The sequence below is a fragment of the Symphalangus syndactylus genome, chromosome 8, assembly GCF_028878055.3.
Source record: "Symphalangus syndactylus isolate Jambi chromosome 8, NHGRI_mSymSyn1-v2.1_pri, whole genome shotgun sequence".
Lineage (NCBI taxonomy): Eukaryota > Metazoa > Chordata > Mammalia > Primates > Hylobatidae > Symphalangus > Symphalangus syndactylus.
In genome coordinates this window covers 10386596-10402901 of record NC_072430.2, presented here as the reverse complement: position 1 = coordinate 10402901, position 16306 = coordinate 10386596, and positions in this window count along the sequence as shown.

The window sequence follows — 16306 nt, the reverse complement described above, 5'->3', positions numbered from 1 at the left end:
GATATAAAATATTAAAGATAGAAGAACATGTTTATTTTTTCAATATAAATATTGTTACAGCTCAGAGAAACAGTATGAAATCTCAGGGCTCATGAAAGGCCACATTCTAGAGATAGTGATTGACAGGTATGGTAATTCCCCTACAGCGTGGTGCCTGTTGTCATGGAGTAGCATGTCTCCTACAGGGTACTACCAGCAGGTTCATGTAGGAAGAGCCAATAGTCCATGTGAGAAACCCCGGAAGGCTAAAGATAGAAGGAAATATTTGTGCCACGTTGAAGAGCAAGTTCACCAGGTGAATTGGCATGTGGCTAGGGTACAACTTCCCATACATATATAAATAATGAAACACACAAAAAATTATCAGAAAAGTATTTTATTATTATTAGAGTCACGATTAGCACTCTCCTCATCAGGAGAGTTTTAGGTTTTTTTCTTGCCCTACTCTATACTTTTTAAACACAGTCTCCAAGTTTCAAAATAAAAGTTTCTTATTTTTAATTCAAATCTCAATTAAAATAAAACAAAAACCGAAAATGTAGAAGTTCCTTATTTTGACCATCTATATATCATACACAACAAAAAGACTGATAAAATTCCACTAAACACAACAGCTAGATCCGTATTCCCGTTACTGCTTAAGCCCATTCCAATAAGGATTTTATACCAAATCTGCCCTTGCCAAGGCTACCTGGGGCCTTCATTTTATTATTTGCAATGGACAATTTTAACTTCACATCCATGTTGGCTTCCTTACATCCTAGATGCACATACAGCCAGATTTTTTCCATCAGATGTGATTTGATCCTCCAAATTCGGAATGCCTTGATGACCTCCTCTTTATCTAAAGATCACTTTAAAAAGCCTGAAGTATTTGGCTCTTCCCTAAATCTTTGGCCAGATGTAATGTCATCCTCCCATTGGCTTTCTTTGTCCAAACTACATTAGCCTTATCTCAGATCTTCAAACAAGTTATATTTCCTGCCTAAGATCTTTCTATGAGTGAGTGAAAGGTGTGACGAAGATAGTTCCTCTTTGCCCCCAAAGGTTTCATTGATCACGCTGATAATGAATTTACTGTTATTTTAATCTCTTACTGTTATACTCAGGCTTAAATTCTCTACCCTACACACTTCAGTTGACATAATTTTAATTTCCACTGTGATGCTTCTCTCTCTTCTGTCAACACTCTCTCCTCACAGGGTTTCATCCAGATCAGGAGTCAGTAACATTTTTGACAAAGAGCCAGATAGTAAATATTGCAGGCTTTGTGTTGCCAAGAGGCAAATTTATGGAACTTTCCCTGCTGAAAAATTTCCCTGTATTTTACATTTTAGACTTATAAATGCCACACGTACTTATAACTCATGAGCCATACAAAAATAGGTGGCAGACCACATCTGGCTCATGGGCTATAATAGTTTTCCAACCCCTCACCTAGATTCATGACTTTAGGCATGCTCTATAGGCTACGATGATCTAACTCACATCTCTAGCCAAGTCAACTTGTCAGTGCCTACTTGATGTCTCCACTTGGATTCTAACTAGCGTCTTAATTTAAGATTAAAAAATGTAAAATCAATCACACATACGCACCTACCCACACCTCTGTCACTTGCAAACTGCCTCATGTCATCAAGACTTTGCCATATCACTAAAAGTGACCATAATCCCCCATGTCCCTACATCCAAATACCTTGATATAATTCTTGCTCAGTAAATTCAATCATCTTCAAATCAACTTCCAATCTCAACTGATTTTCTCCAACTTTATTGCTACACTCATAATCCCAACTACCATCATCCTTCAACTGGACAGGTGCAATAGTCAGCTAAATGAACCCCCTTCCTTCACTAGTGTACCCTTCCACAATAGTATACCCTCCTAAGAGCTAACCTCATCGTATCACACATCCATCATACACTTTTCAATGTAGTTAATTTATATTCACATTTTGATATAAGATCTAGATTTGGTCCCTGAGAACACTCATGTAATCTCTCTCCATGCTCTTCCTTCATGGACATTCCAGCCAAACCGGCCTTCTTTTCTTTGTAAGAAACTATCAAGCTCTCTTTTTAAATTACAGAATCTTTATATCTGCCCTTCTTTCTGCTCAGAGCACCCCAGATCTTCAAAGTACCTTCCTCTTTGTCTTCACTCAACTCTCAAATGAAATATTACCTCCTCAGAGAGAAAAATGCTCTGAAATACCTACAGCCAGATCAGTGCCTTCCTCCTTGACAGTTTTACTCAGCCATGTTATCACATGTAATCTTCTTCGTAGTAGTGTACTTTATAGCCCTTCACACCATTGCTTTTTTTAGGTATTTGTATGTCTTCCTCCTCTTTCCCTCCTCACTACAGTATAGCCAATTGTGTCTTTGCCTTCTTCACTGCTATATCCCCTAGTGCCTGGTAGGCTTTCTATAAACAGCCATTTATTGACTTATTGACTACATGTATATGCTAATCCTTTTTACTAATTGTTGTTACACTATAAATTTCTCTTCTCCCTCTCTTCGCTTCCCTCTTCTCATGTCCCTTGATGCTTCCTACTCAATATTAACATGGACATCATTTTGTGTCTTCAGCATTTCTCTTTTCATTATATTATGATAGGTTAATTTTCCTAAGAAAACACTATTTTGACAAAAGCAAAGCATTAAAGTAAAGCAGCATAGGATCAATTTTTTCCTATTGAAAAGGAAACACCATCTTTCCGAGAAGACAATTCCACCAGGAAACAAAAAAAACACACACATTTCCGGTAAGTCCTAGTTCCCAAGACTTGAAGCCAGTATGTTTTTCCACTTTCAAGTATCCTTGACTGTAGAGATAAAAGGTATCCACTTAGAGATATTAACTCATTACCACTGCCTAAATTTGGTTTCCAGAAACACAACTTAATATGACATCAATGGATGTGATAATCATTTGAAAGTAGCTTTATCAAAATCATCCAACAGAACAAGTTACTTTCCTAATTAGCATCCTCGGTTAAATACCTAAATCTGATGAATAATAAGTTATGCATTATGCTAAATTGCATTGGCTCACTATCTTAGAATGCTTTCAAACTAATTAAAAATGAGATATTCAGTGATGAGAAACATAAAAAGATAAAAACCTATTTCAATCAGTTTAAATTAGAATTTAACATTTCTTCAATACGCTCTTTTGTAGTCAATTGCAAGAGTAATAAAGCAAAATTATTGAGTCTATAATAGTGACCGTTCAAAATTCATAGTGAATTATTAAAAAGAAAACTAAGGTCCCTGCCAACTTTCCACCTCACTTCAAAGCATAGCCAAGGTCATTACAACAGCAAGTAAAAGACTCCACACAATTCCCACTTCTTCGCCTCTATACTGTTACTTCTGGAATCTTCTACTGCTCCAAATTGTGTGTTTGCTCCAGACTCAGCAGTTCTCACCACCTTGTTCTTCCAATTGCCATCTTCTCTGTGCGGCCTTTCTTGACTACCCAGTTAAAAATTATCCTATCAAAATTATCTGATCCCCATCCAGGATTACTTTTCACCATCTAACTTACGATACTTTGCATATTTATGTGGCTCATTGTCTGTTATCTGTCTCCCTAAGTTAGAATGCGAGCTTCATGATGGCAGAGTTTTGGTCAATTTCCTTCACTCAATAATTCCTGACCCAAAGTAAACACTTCATAAGTATTTTTTGAATATACTAATATATAGTCCGAATTATCAAGGAACTTATAAATAAATAAAGACACAACCCAGCATATAGTGCAGCTTGAGAAATGTTGATAGTGTGGTACAGGAGGAGGTATGTAAACTATGAGAAGCAACAGTTAAATAAGAAGCAATCCAGAAAGACACACAGTGTGGGTGACATCTGAGTTAAAGGACAGAAGGTAAGAAGATAACCAGATGGAGAAAAGAGAGGAAGATCTTACAAACAAGCATCAGAAGTTACCATAAGAAAAGCAAGTACAAAATCATCAGAAGAAAAACAATTGCATCCCAGTTATTACCACAAACATAATTAACTATGAAAACCCAGAACAGTTCATGCTTTGATAATGCTAAAGTTGATACGTAGATTAAGATGTGATATAACAATCTGCAAATCTTAGTTTTCAGAAAACCTTTTTAGGCAAGATATGATGATTTAAGGAAGAAAAGTTGCTGATGGATGAGGCATGTTGTCCCTTAAAGACAAACACTATGAAGACTGCGTACAGCCTTTATAATGGAAAGGTGCCACGTTTTTTCTTTTCTAAGTCCTTGGAATCTCAGTTGGCAACTTTGAAATTCATGTGTAATTCATGAGCTTTTTAAAAGAAATGTAATAAGTAACACAAGTGATTCTAGAGCTTGTCTTTAGGCTGAGGTAGATATTGGCATTATAAATTGAAGTGCTAGAAAGGAACAATAAGAATTAAGAATAAGCAGTAATTTCTGCCAAGATCTGTGGCACCCAGTCTCACACATAAGGCTTTTTGGAATCTCTTGGTTTCCAAGGTTCAGGCTCTCATACTTTAGTTTGTACATAAAGGACTTAAGTTATTCTTAAAGCACAGTTTTAGCACTTCACACCAGGAGATGGTTATGAGACTGATCACAGGATAAAGTGAAATAGGATGTGTGCCTACTTGTAGAAGGAACCTCGTTCCTTTTGCCATTCTATTCCTACTTTTCTGGCAGGAAAGTCCTAGAAAAAATTTCATATACAGATTAATTTTAAACAATTTACATTATATTTTACTATTAATAGCTTCTAGAATATCTTAGCTTAGGCTGGCCCTGGTGGCTCACACTTGAAATCCCAGAATTTTGGGAGGCTGAAGTGGGCGGATCAACTGAAGTCAGGAGTTTGAGACTAGCCTAGCCAACATGGTCAAACCTAGTCTCTACTAAAAATCCAAAAATTAGCCGGGTGTGGTGATGCGTACCTGTAATCCCAGCTACACAGGAGGCTGAGGCAGGAGAACCATTGAGCCTGGGAGGTGGAGGCCGCAGTGAGCCAAGATTGTGTCACTGCACTCCAGCCTGGGCAACAGAGCAAGACTCTGTCTCACAAAAACAAAAAACAAACAAACAAAAAAAGAGTATCTTAGCTGATATATTTCTCACATCTGATCCTACCACTTTACTTCTTTTTTCCTGTTTATACCAATTATTTCTATTCCTCTTTACATATAGGCAGAAAGATAAGACTAAAATGTGTCATAGACAATGACATCTAGTAAATTGACGTATTCTTCATGTTTAATTCCACAACAGATTTCAAATACAACCAAAATCTCCAAATAAAATCTTAATTCTAAATTGAGTGCTTGTACAGTCTTCAAATATGTTCAAATAGAACATCAAAGCTCAATAAAAATAGTTATATCACTTGGGATGGTGTTTAAAATATTTTTTCCTAAATAAATTCAGCTTCAGAGGATGAGAAAACCTTCGTTAGGAGATGTTTTAAAGAACAAATTAAGTTAAATGTGAAGGAAATCATACTTTATTTTGTTGAATAGTAAGATTTTTTTGTTGCTATTGTGAATTAATGCCATCCAAATATTGAGTGATGTAATTCAATTTAGTAAAAGAAAAAAGTCTAAATTATCAACTTCTTTCCTTATAAAAATGAAATATGCTATAACTTGCATTTTTTCCATGGCAATGACCCTGATGATCAGAGAGGTTAAAACCTAAAAACATTTAAAATCATCTAATCTAAATTATAAAAAAGAAATCCCTTTCTTCAGAAAAAATAATTTTTTAAGGAAGCACTCATAAACAAATCTCTACTAGTAGATATACAGCATACACATCTCTTACTATCTCCCATGCAGACTGCATAAAAAGGCGTGCTGGCTACTTTTAAGAAAACAACATTCAGATGTCTGGAAAGTATCTGAAATGCATGATTAATCTACACAGATAATTTTCTCAAGAAACCAAATTTTGAAGACAAGTAATTCAAAAGTCTATTGTCTATAAAGTAAATCCGCTGGTATACTTAAACTGCTGTAATCCTTTCTCTGTTTACCTTATAGTGTGCACCTCTCAAGCTATGGGAATGCATGTCTTCTCTAAGAAGAGCTGACTTCTTTTGTAGGAAAAAGCTGTTGGAAATGACTGTTAGGATTTCAAATGTTTGGGAGTGTGTATTCATGTGGGTTTTACGTGTTGAATATTTGCATTTGTAATTTTAAGATGCTTAAATCAAAAACTAAAATGACCTATGCAACATAATTCTGCCATAGGATAAATTAAATTCAATTAAATGTTCCCATACAAATTATTATCTACCACAATGTAAAAATATTTATATATCACAAAGATGTAAGAAACACTGACTTCTATTATACAGCAGAGTTCAATTTCACTACTACTTAGCTTGATGATATTTTAAGGTCATGTCTCTTGGAATACACATTCAATATTCATTGCCAAACGTCTGAGCTCACCTCTCTTGAAGCAATATTCAATTATCAAAGGAAAATAATTTACCAAGCAACCTCACAAAACACAAACTCTAGGTAGCATCAAGGTTTTTCAAAGTGATTATTCCTTACTGGTCGAGATCCTAAGATATTAAAACTCATAGATCACATGATCTGAGATTTTCTAATTGAAAAGCTGTAGCTGTAAACCTTTCATTCAAAGTCGGATACTACTTTCAGCTGTCAAAAGAATTATGCAATCACTTAAACTTCTGGAATGAAAGAGAAAATGAAGGGAACAATAAAAGTAACTGAAATGCACTGAGAAATGAACATAAGGAACCAAATGGAGGCAAAGACAGAGAGAGAGAGAGAGAGGGCTGTTTATCTAACCTTCCCTTCTTGAGTGGGTTTTCTCTGATATCTCTAGAGAACAATTGGATGTGTAACAATGAAATACAAAACACAAGATACTGTCTTCGTATAATTACTTGTAATGATTCCAAGATGGCATAATTTGAGAACTTGCTAAATAGGACAACAAAGTGATCTGCTTTTCCAAAATTTTGCCCCTTACCTTATATATTATTTCATGGTGAAGATCAATAAAACTGAAAATTGGAATTGCCAGATATTATCAGATTTTATTTTTTGAATGCTTAACAGCTGACCCAAAATCTGGTCATAAAAATGGAAGTTAAATTAAATTGTCCTCAAAATTTAAGTTTGCTACATTTGTAAGAACCACTTGCTTCTTCAAAATCTCAAACTTTCTCATATCTAGCAGCAAATTGAAATTAGGAATTTAAGCATGTAAATTCATCATGGAAACCAAATTGATTAAAATTTTCTGTGTATTCATGATAATGTTTAAAATTTTTGCTACATTTAAACCCTAAGTTAGTTACAAAAACCCTCAAATTATGCTTGTTTAAAAACTTGGGCTAACTTGCTTTTGAAAACATACTGACATATTCGTTCCATTCTTCTTATAATTATTTTTTTGTCACTCCCAAGCAGCACACCATTGTATATATCCCCAAAACGGCACTTCTTTGTTAAAGCCATTAGGACAGAAATATTTTTGAGCCAGATGCAATGGCTCATGCCTGTAATGTCAGTACTTTGGGAGGCCTAGGTTAGAGGACTGCTTGAGGATAGGAGTTTGTGACCTGCCTGGGCAACATAGCAAGACCCAGTCTTTACAAATGAAATGAAAATAAAATATAAAATAAACTGGCTGGACAAAGTAGTGCACACCTGTGGTCATAGCTACCAGGAGGCTGAGATGAGAGGACCATATGAACCCAGGAGTTTGGGGCTGAGAATGAGCTATGACTGCACCACTGCACTTCAGCCAGAACTATGGGTTGGTGAGTTAGAAATAAGTTCTCAGTTCTGAATATAATAACTGCTCCTGGCACTCCCCAGAATGAGCTGGGTTTTCTTTTGCCTCTCTATAGTCCCTCTTCCTCAGGAAATACCCCCATGGTTCTGCCCGCTGTGCTATTAATTACACCAATGCTTATTATATGTCAGTTCAGTTTTATCTAGATTCTCCCAAAGTCAGTGCTGAACTTAGTTGTTTGAAAATGTATATATTGTAATAGTTACCAAAAAGACCAAATACAGCTAGATATTTATGCTATTTGTTTTATTTCCATCGTAGGTATATTTCCTTTTAAAATTCATATATATCTTTCTCTAAGGATTGTCTCCGTTTTCAGATGTTAAGCACTTTCTCATGCACACACCACCTAAGCAGCAAAGACAGAGTCCACGTCAGGGAATGTCACATTCAGGATAAGTACCTATTATTCTGTAACTCAGAAGTAGGAAAATGGATGTCCTCAAGCAGATGCTTTTCTTGACAGATACAAAAATTTGACAAGGATCACTGACTGACTTCCAACCCACCATTCATCACTTTTATCTTATTTTGACCCTAAGGGTCCCAGAGGGATAATGGCACTACATTCCTATTTAGAATTCAGATTTCAGATTGCATTTCTTATATCATTGTTTATAAGTAGTGGTTGCACACAGTCGCGATAATACTATGACATTAATCTACATTCCTCGTTAAATCGATTTTTGTCTTCCGTTTTTGAGCTTAGCTACAATTTCTCACACGGTTTCTCTAGGAAGATTCCTCAATGACTGAAACATTTAGAACATGGTCGATTCATAAATACGACACTGGGATTCCCCAGTGACTGAAACATTTTGAACATGGTCCATTCATAAATACGACACTGGGATTCCCCAATGACTGAAACATTTAGAACATGGTCCACTCATAAATACGACACTGGGATTCCCCAATGACTGAAACATTTAGAACATGGTCCATTCATAAATACGACACTGGGATTCCCCAATGACTGAAACTTTTAGAACATGGTCCATTCATAAATATGACATTGGGATTCCCCAATGACTGAAACATTTAGAACATGGTCCATTCATAAATATGACATTGGGATTCCCCAATGATTGAAAAATTTAGAACATGGTCTATTCATAAATATGAAGAGCTTGTGTAGAAAGTATAATTTACTTATCCTATTATGCTTAAGAAATTATGTGAAATAATGTGAAAATAATCTTAAAACATTTGCATGCATATTTGCTGCAAGAGTCATCTTTCATTGATACTTAATCATAATCATGGACATGGTGGGTCCCAATAACCAATATTTAATGCAAGACTGTAAATTTAATAGAGAGAAAACCTTATTTATAAATTTTCATGTGTTCTTTTCTTGACAATAAGGAGCTGTGAGATTTGTATTTTAAAAGATACTTAGTAATAAAAACTTTAATTTTTAAAACTTTTATTTTTAAATTCTGCTTAATTGCATAAAAGTTAAAAGGTAATATTTAATATTTAATGAGGCTTATTGAGCTAAATGATGATATGCAGCTTGGGTTATACTTGCAATTATAAGATTTGCTCATTATACCTAAGCAATCTCCTTCACTCAATCTAGCTACCACTAAGGAAGCAAAATTCCCTGAATCATAGTATCAAAGCATTCCATTATGTTTTCTATTAAGTTGTTTTGTTCTTTGAATCATTGTCTATTTTAATTTATCCTTTTAGAAAGAAAACAAATTACTTAATTTGCATTTCCCACTAGAAGCTTCACTACAGCTAGACTTGGAATTGATTTCAGGCCATTTTTTAATAAATGATGGTCCCTAGTGAAAGATAGAATACTTGAGCCATCAATATTGAGTAAATAAAAGGGTTTGGGTAAATAAGAGAGAAGATACCTATTTTTCTCAAATATTTTAAATATCTAATAACCTATTCCTCATCTAAAACAAGCCACAATTACTGGAAATGATGGTCAGAGGAAGGTATTAGCAACCCTGTGTAATACTACATGTCATGTTGGATCACTATTACAGAGAAACAGTTGTCATGCTGCATTTTAGTAATTCTACACATCACCAGAGAAATAGACAACTCTTATAGCCAAAGAAATCCAACGTAGCTACTGTCTACATATTCTTGTTTTAGACCTTTGGTGAAAAAAACTACTATGTGTATTGAATATATTTTACATTAGTTTTATGACAAAAAAGAAAAATGAGAATTCTATTAGATGCAAATACAAATTCTGAATGACAGGAAAGAAAAATTAAAATCAAAGCTGATCTTAATTAACAAAATGTATTATCTGCTTACATGTATATACAACTGTTCATATAAAGGCACAGATGCATTTGTGGTTTTGAAAAATATCTATTTCATTTCAAAACTTCATTGAACAATATTACATATGGCAAGAAAACTGCTTTTTTTGAAGGATCTTTTAAAAAGTGTTAAACTTTATTAGATACTTCAAACTAGCAAAGCTCAACTTCATCACAATTATATAATAACACTGCACACTTTCAATTTTATCTGGAGAAATATACCTATCCCTTGAAATAACTCTGTAAACTTCCTGCTCACAGATTTCATTTCAAGCCTTGAAAATGCAGGAAATCAATGCCGAATATACTTGCCCGGAAAGGAAAAGAAAATTTCAGCGATGTCAGGATGTTTTATCACATAAAATACAGAATTGCAATTTGTATCTGAGCAGGCAACACACCTCCAAAAATAATACAATACTTATCACAAAATACATTCACAGATACTAGATTTGGCACAAACCACTCCATACAGCTATTGATGAAATCAGTATTGAAAGCCTTATTACAAAATCTATGGCCTTTTTCTACGCTCCAACAGACATTTCAGGATGCCACAACCTTGCAGCTCCACTCTCTCATTAATTTCCCCTAAATACACTTGGCAGAAGAATGAGAAACGTCACATTTTTCATTTAATTTCTAAAGAACATCGCATCCTTTAAGAATAGGTTCTTGAAATTTTAAAATGTAAAACATAAAAACCCTAAAGAGACAAACATCCAAAAACATAAAAACCCTAAACAGACAAACGTCCAAAAACTTTTCTTCAAAATCACGACAACTTTATATGCTACGTGTTCTTGTAAAATACCACACACACAAACTCACAGGCACACCCACCCACCCAAAACCCACACACACGCATATTTATGGCCTCGTAACACCTCACATATATATACATACCACCAACTACAACAGAGACACACGCATATATATGGCTTCATAAAACCTCACATATATATACATATCATCAATTACAACAGAGAAAAGCCAATTTCAGAAAGATGGCTTCAATTTTGATGCATTTACTCACACCTAATTCTATTTCAATTTAACTGGTGCAGAGATATTACAATACCCTGTAACAAAAACCTGACGGAAGATTGTAAAAAATTGCTTAAACATCAAACCAAAGACTCAACATAATTTCATCACAAAGTGAAATTCGCATCCAACTCGCAAAGAATTAGAAAATCCTTGCACTTACCTTGGCCTTGTCCATTCCCCAGATGACCCCAAAAGACCACCGTCATCATCAACAGCCCCGGAGCCCACGTCCACATCCTTCTAGTGACACGCTCATGTCTTCTGGCCGTTGCATCTTAAACTCTGCATATTCAGTGGGGTGGATGTGAAAGTACAATAAATTACATTCTTAGAGAAATACACTATGACTCAAATCCCATATCTAATATGCACTGTGCATTTCTGAATTATCCTGCCTACAAGGAGGTATATTTGAAAATCATGCTTCCCTTTAGGGTTGTCATATTGATGATTAATACGAAAGCTCATTCATTTTTAATCTTTAAGCATTCATCTGAATTACATTTTTAATATCATTTTCCAAAACAGGCCACTTAACCTATGAATGTTAAAAAGTACTCCGGATATACATATTGGAGTTCAGTCAAGCAAAAGCATGGTGTATGGACACTACTTAAGTATAACTTGATATTTAGGCAAATTGATGAATTTAACATACCATGTAATCTCTACATATATACAAAAGGACTTTTCAACACATTTATGTAAGTTTTGCATAAATACCCTTGAAAATATTCTCAAGTTTTAAGTGGTATTCTAATTATGTCAGTAATTTTAACTGAATAAAGAGATGCATCATGTGCAAAAACTAATCTTGTTTACTTAAAATTGAGAGTAAAATTAATTATAGAAGGTACAAAACACTTGTAATTTTGATTTCAGATATATGACCCACAGGAACCTTCATATATACAAATATTATACACATATATGCAATGTATATTTGAATGTTCATTTTGAAACTGTTTTTCATACTGATACATGAAAATACTTAAATGTCCACCAAAGCAAGGTTATTTATTCATACATTTGAATGATATACAGTAGCTCAAAAGAATAAACTTGAGTTGCATGTACTAATATGGATAAGTGTCCAAAATGAATAGTGAAGCAAAATTAGCAAATTTAATAATGATAAGTTCAAAACTACACCTTTCATATGTAAACATGTGCAATAGTTAAAACTATACATTTTATGTTGCATAAATATATAATACAGTATGATAACGCATAAGAATGATAAACACCTTCAAGACCAAAGTTAGGAAATTACAAGACTACAATTTAGATGGTTACTAGGTGGAATTTTAAATCAGAGGTTACTCCTAAATCCCAATTTTTCCACAGTTGACAAAATACGGAGTTAAGAAAAATAAACTTAATGATTTCCAGAATGAACGCTTTATTCAAAATGCTACGTAATTACAATTCTAATAAACTTGCAAGGGAATCCAGTCACCCAGAAATTTTGTATGCCTTTCTCCTACATCACGAAAGGGGAAGATTTAATTACCAACTTTGCATTACTTAACGTCAGACACATAGTATCAGAGCTAAAGAGAAATTTAAGAAACACCTAACTCAACCTCTCTATTTTAAATGACCAAATGAGTTGAGAAGGTTACAATGGCATTTCTAAGTTCATATGTAAAAACAGAATTTTGATGACAATGGCAGTTTAAGTACTAATAAACACTCCTTGAAAAGTTACTGTAATCCAGGTTATTTTACTGTGCTAAATGCCTTACATTCTTTACCCAATTCAGTTTCCACAGAAATCCTATGAACAAAGCACTTCCAAAATTTACCACTTCACAGCTAAGAAAACAAGGCTTAGAGAAATGCTACACGATCCCCTAGTCATGAGGTTAGTAGGTACCACTGTGGAGACTGAGGCAAAACAGGACGATTTCAAAGCCTATGCTCTGAACAAGTAAACACTAAGCAGGAATTTAGTTCTAGATCTCCCAGTTGTAGTCCAATAATCAGCCAAAAAATGGTGCTGAGAAGAGGGGAAAGAAAGATGTCTTGTATATGGAGCCTCATATATTTGATCCCAAATAAATCTTCAAATTGAAAATCATTAGAGCACAAGGCAATAGAATTATTAGTTTCTAAAATCATCAACCTTTCCCAAGTTGAACATACAAGTATATTTTATCATACATATACTATATGTGTGTATAACGTGTGTTTATCTAAGTATTCCTGTGGTTTATATATCTGGATTTGGAATTACAAGTGTTTTGTGGTTTATTATTTATTTATTATTATACTTTGAGTTTTGGGGTACATGTGCACAACGTGCAGGATTCTTACATATGTATCCATGTGCCATGTTGGTGTGATGCACCCATTAACTCGTCATTTAGCATTAGGTGTATCTCCTAATGCTGTCCCTGCCCCCTCCCCCCACCCCACAACAGTCCCCAGAGTGTGATGTTCCCCTTCCTGTGTCCACGTGTTCTCATTGTCTCCCTCTGTTGCTCTGGCTGGAGTCAGTGGTGTGATCATAGCTCACTGCAGACTCCAAGTCCTAGGCTCAAGCGATACTTTTGCCTCAGCCTCTCAAGTAGCTCGGACTACAGGCACGCACCACCATCCCCGGCTAATTGTTTTACAGAGATGGGGTCCCACCGTGTTGCTTGACTGGTCTCAGCCTCCTTAAGTCAAGGGATCCTCCCACCTAGACTTCCGAAAGCACTGAGATTACAGGTGTCAGCCACCTTGCGTTTTTTGATTTCTTCAATTAATTTTACTTATACACTTGATTACACAAGATTAATTTTGTGTACATAATGAATCTCTTTTGAGGTTTAAGTTACTGATTAATTAGAGTACCACTTAACAAGCGTGTCATCCCAGCACTTTGGGAGGCTGAAGTGGGCGGCTCACCTGAGGTCAGGCATGAGCCACCGTGCCCGGCTTACACACATTCTTTTCACTCCTGCTTTCAGATCTCTATTCCCTTCTAATTCCAGTGGAACCACTTTCACTTAGTATCAAAATATCCAGATCCACTCATCAAAGTGTAAATAATCCTTCAGCAAATTACCTTTGCAAATCTACTTTTATGTAATATTTCCTTAACTTCTTCTTACCTACATCCAGTAGTCATTTTACAAGGCAGAATATTTTCTATTTTATATAGAACTGAGGCAGTATTTGAAAAAAATCTCAAAACACTCTTCAGGAAGGACTGGCATCTAAAACACCAGTTCCAATATATATTTTAGTAACATTTTAAAGGACAGATGGTTTTCAAAATGTTATTATAATTTAAAAAAATGTAACCTTCCTCTCTGAGTTCATGTTTATGGAAAACTAATATTTCATAAATGCCAAGTTACTATGATGTATTGTCTAAATGCTGCCCCTGACATTCTATAAATGTAAAAATCATAACCTTCTAACTAACTTTGGTATTAGTCAACAACTGTGCTGATGAAAAGCAAAATCAATTCATTTAAAAAAAATTTTCCATGAAAAAAAAAACAAGTAACTTGTAAGTAGTAGCGTAGATGAACCAAAAAATAAAGTAACATTAACCAGAAAGACATGCCATGGATTTCTCTAATCTTTTTTTGGAACACACTTTTCATGCATATGAAAATAAAAATTAAATATAAAATGCCTACTTTATGTATGTACTTTTACTTGTGTCTATTGTTCTTTAAAGGTTAAAATAACTCCTAAAGCCTGCATAGCTGAGCCCATTGTGCTCTTCTGCCCATAAAATAGATTGGATGTGCAGTGAAAGAGGTATAACTTAGGCTTTCAGATTAGTTATGACGATGGAAACACAATTCTATTCAATAGTGTTCATGTTGGTCTTTGAAATGTTTAAGGTCACAAGGCAAAAGAGAACAGACTTTAAGAATGTTCGTGTATTACTTCTCGTCTTACCCAATAGCTAGATTAGTTCAATAAGGCCAGTGTTTTGGAGTAAACAGCATTGTGAAATGTGTCGCGGAGTCCGGAGGCTCCACCACCTACCTCCAGGTAGTTGTTCTGTCCGGTGGAGCCTAGACTAATACCTTAGGAGATGCATTACATCTACAGGTACCAACTAGGAAGGGTAGTCTTGAATTAAATGGCTTTAGACACGTTATAAGAGCAAATCGAAGCTTCCAGGTATTAGAACTACTTCAATCACAGAGCGTCTCTGGGTTCTATCTGTGGCCAGCATCATGTCTCTGTCTGCCCTCCCCGAATGCTTTCTCTCATCATGTGGATCTTCTAGATGGTTTTATTCTTCCCCAGCCAGCCAACTTGATCAACAAGCCTAGGTATATTAGGTATGTATAAAGTTGGTTCTTAAATAAAGTCCATTACTGTATCTAGGTAAGTAATGTCTTCAGACTTACAATTTCATTGATATCTATAAAGAGTGACTCTAGTTAGCTTCTAGTGTCAGTTTTCCTAGCAGCTTCTTTAAAAAAAAAAATCCTCTCTGTAACAAAGCTTCCTTGCAAGTATTGCTGTTGGCAATAGTCCTCTTTACTGAAATGCTTATCCGGTGAAACTTGCGCTGTGCCAGTGAGCCTGCAGGTTGATGGTCCTTTTGTTCAACTTCTCCATTATAAAGCAACCTCTCTGATCACCCTTTTAAAACTAAAGACCAAAGAGTCAAATGAGATCAGGAAGTGACCAGAGCTCACAGGTCATCAACTCCTCTTCTTAGCATATTATAGCACACAGTCTAAGCCCGAAAAACACAGCAGAACCCATTACAGCTCTCGAGTTCCAGTTATTAACATTGATTTTTTTCAATGGAAAATTTTCATTAGAAGCTATCACAGGACTCACATTCAGTAATAACTTAGATTAGGATACATACTGGAGCCTTTGTCCTTAGAGTAGGTACCACTGAGTCACTATTAAAAGGAGTCTTTTTGACCTTAGTAAATTCTCACAGGGCTTATCTCAGTCTAAACTGTAACTGGCCTTTACTAGTGATGTCATGTGTGATTCAAATTAATATTGTAATGTATATAAATTGTATATATAGTATAATACATGCATGTATTTACATTTATTTTATTTTATTTTTTAATAAGATGAAACTTAGAGGTTAAAATATGACTCTAGGCCATTGTGCTTTAGAATGAAGAGCACAGA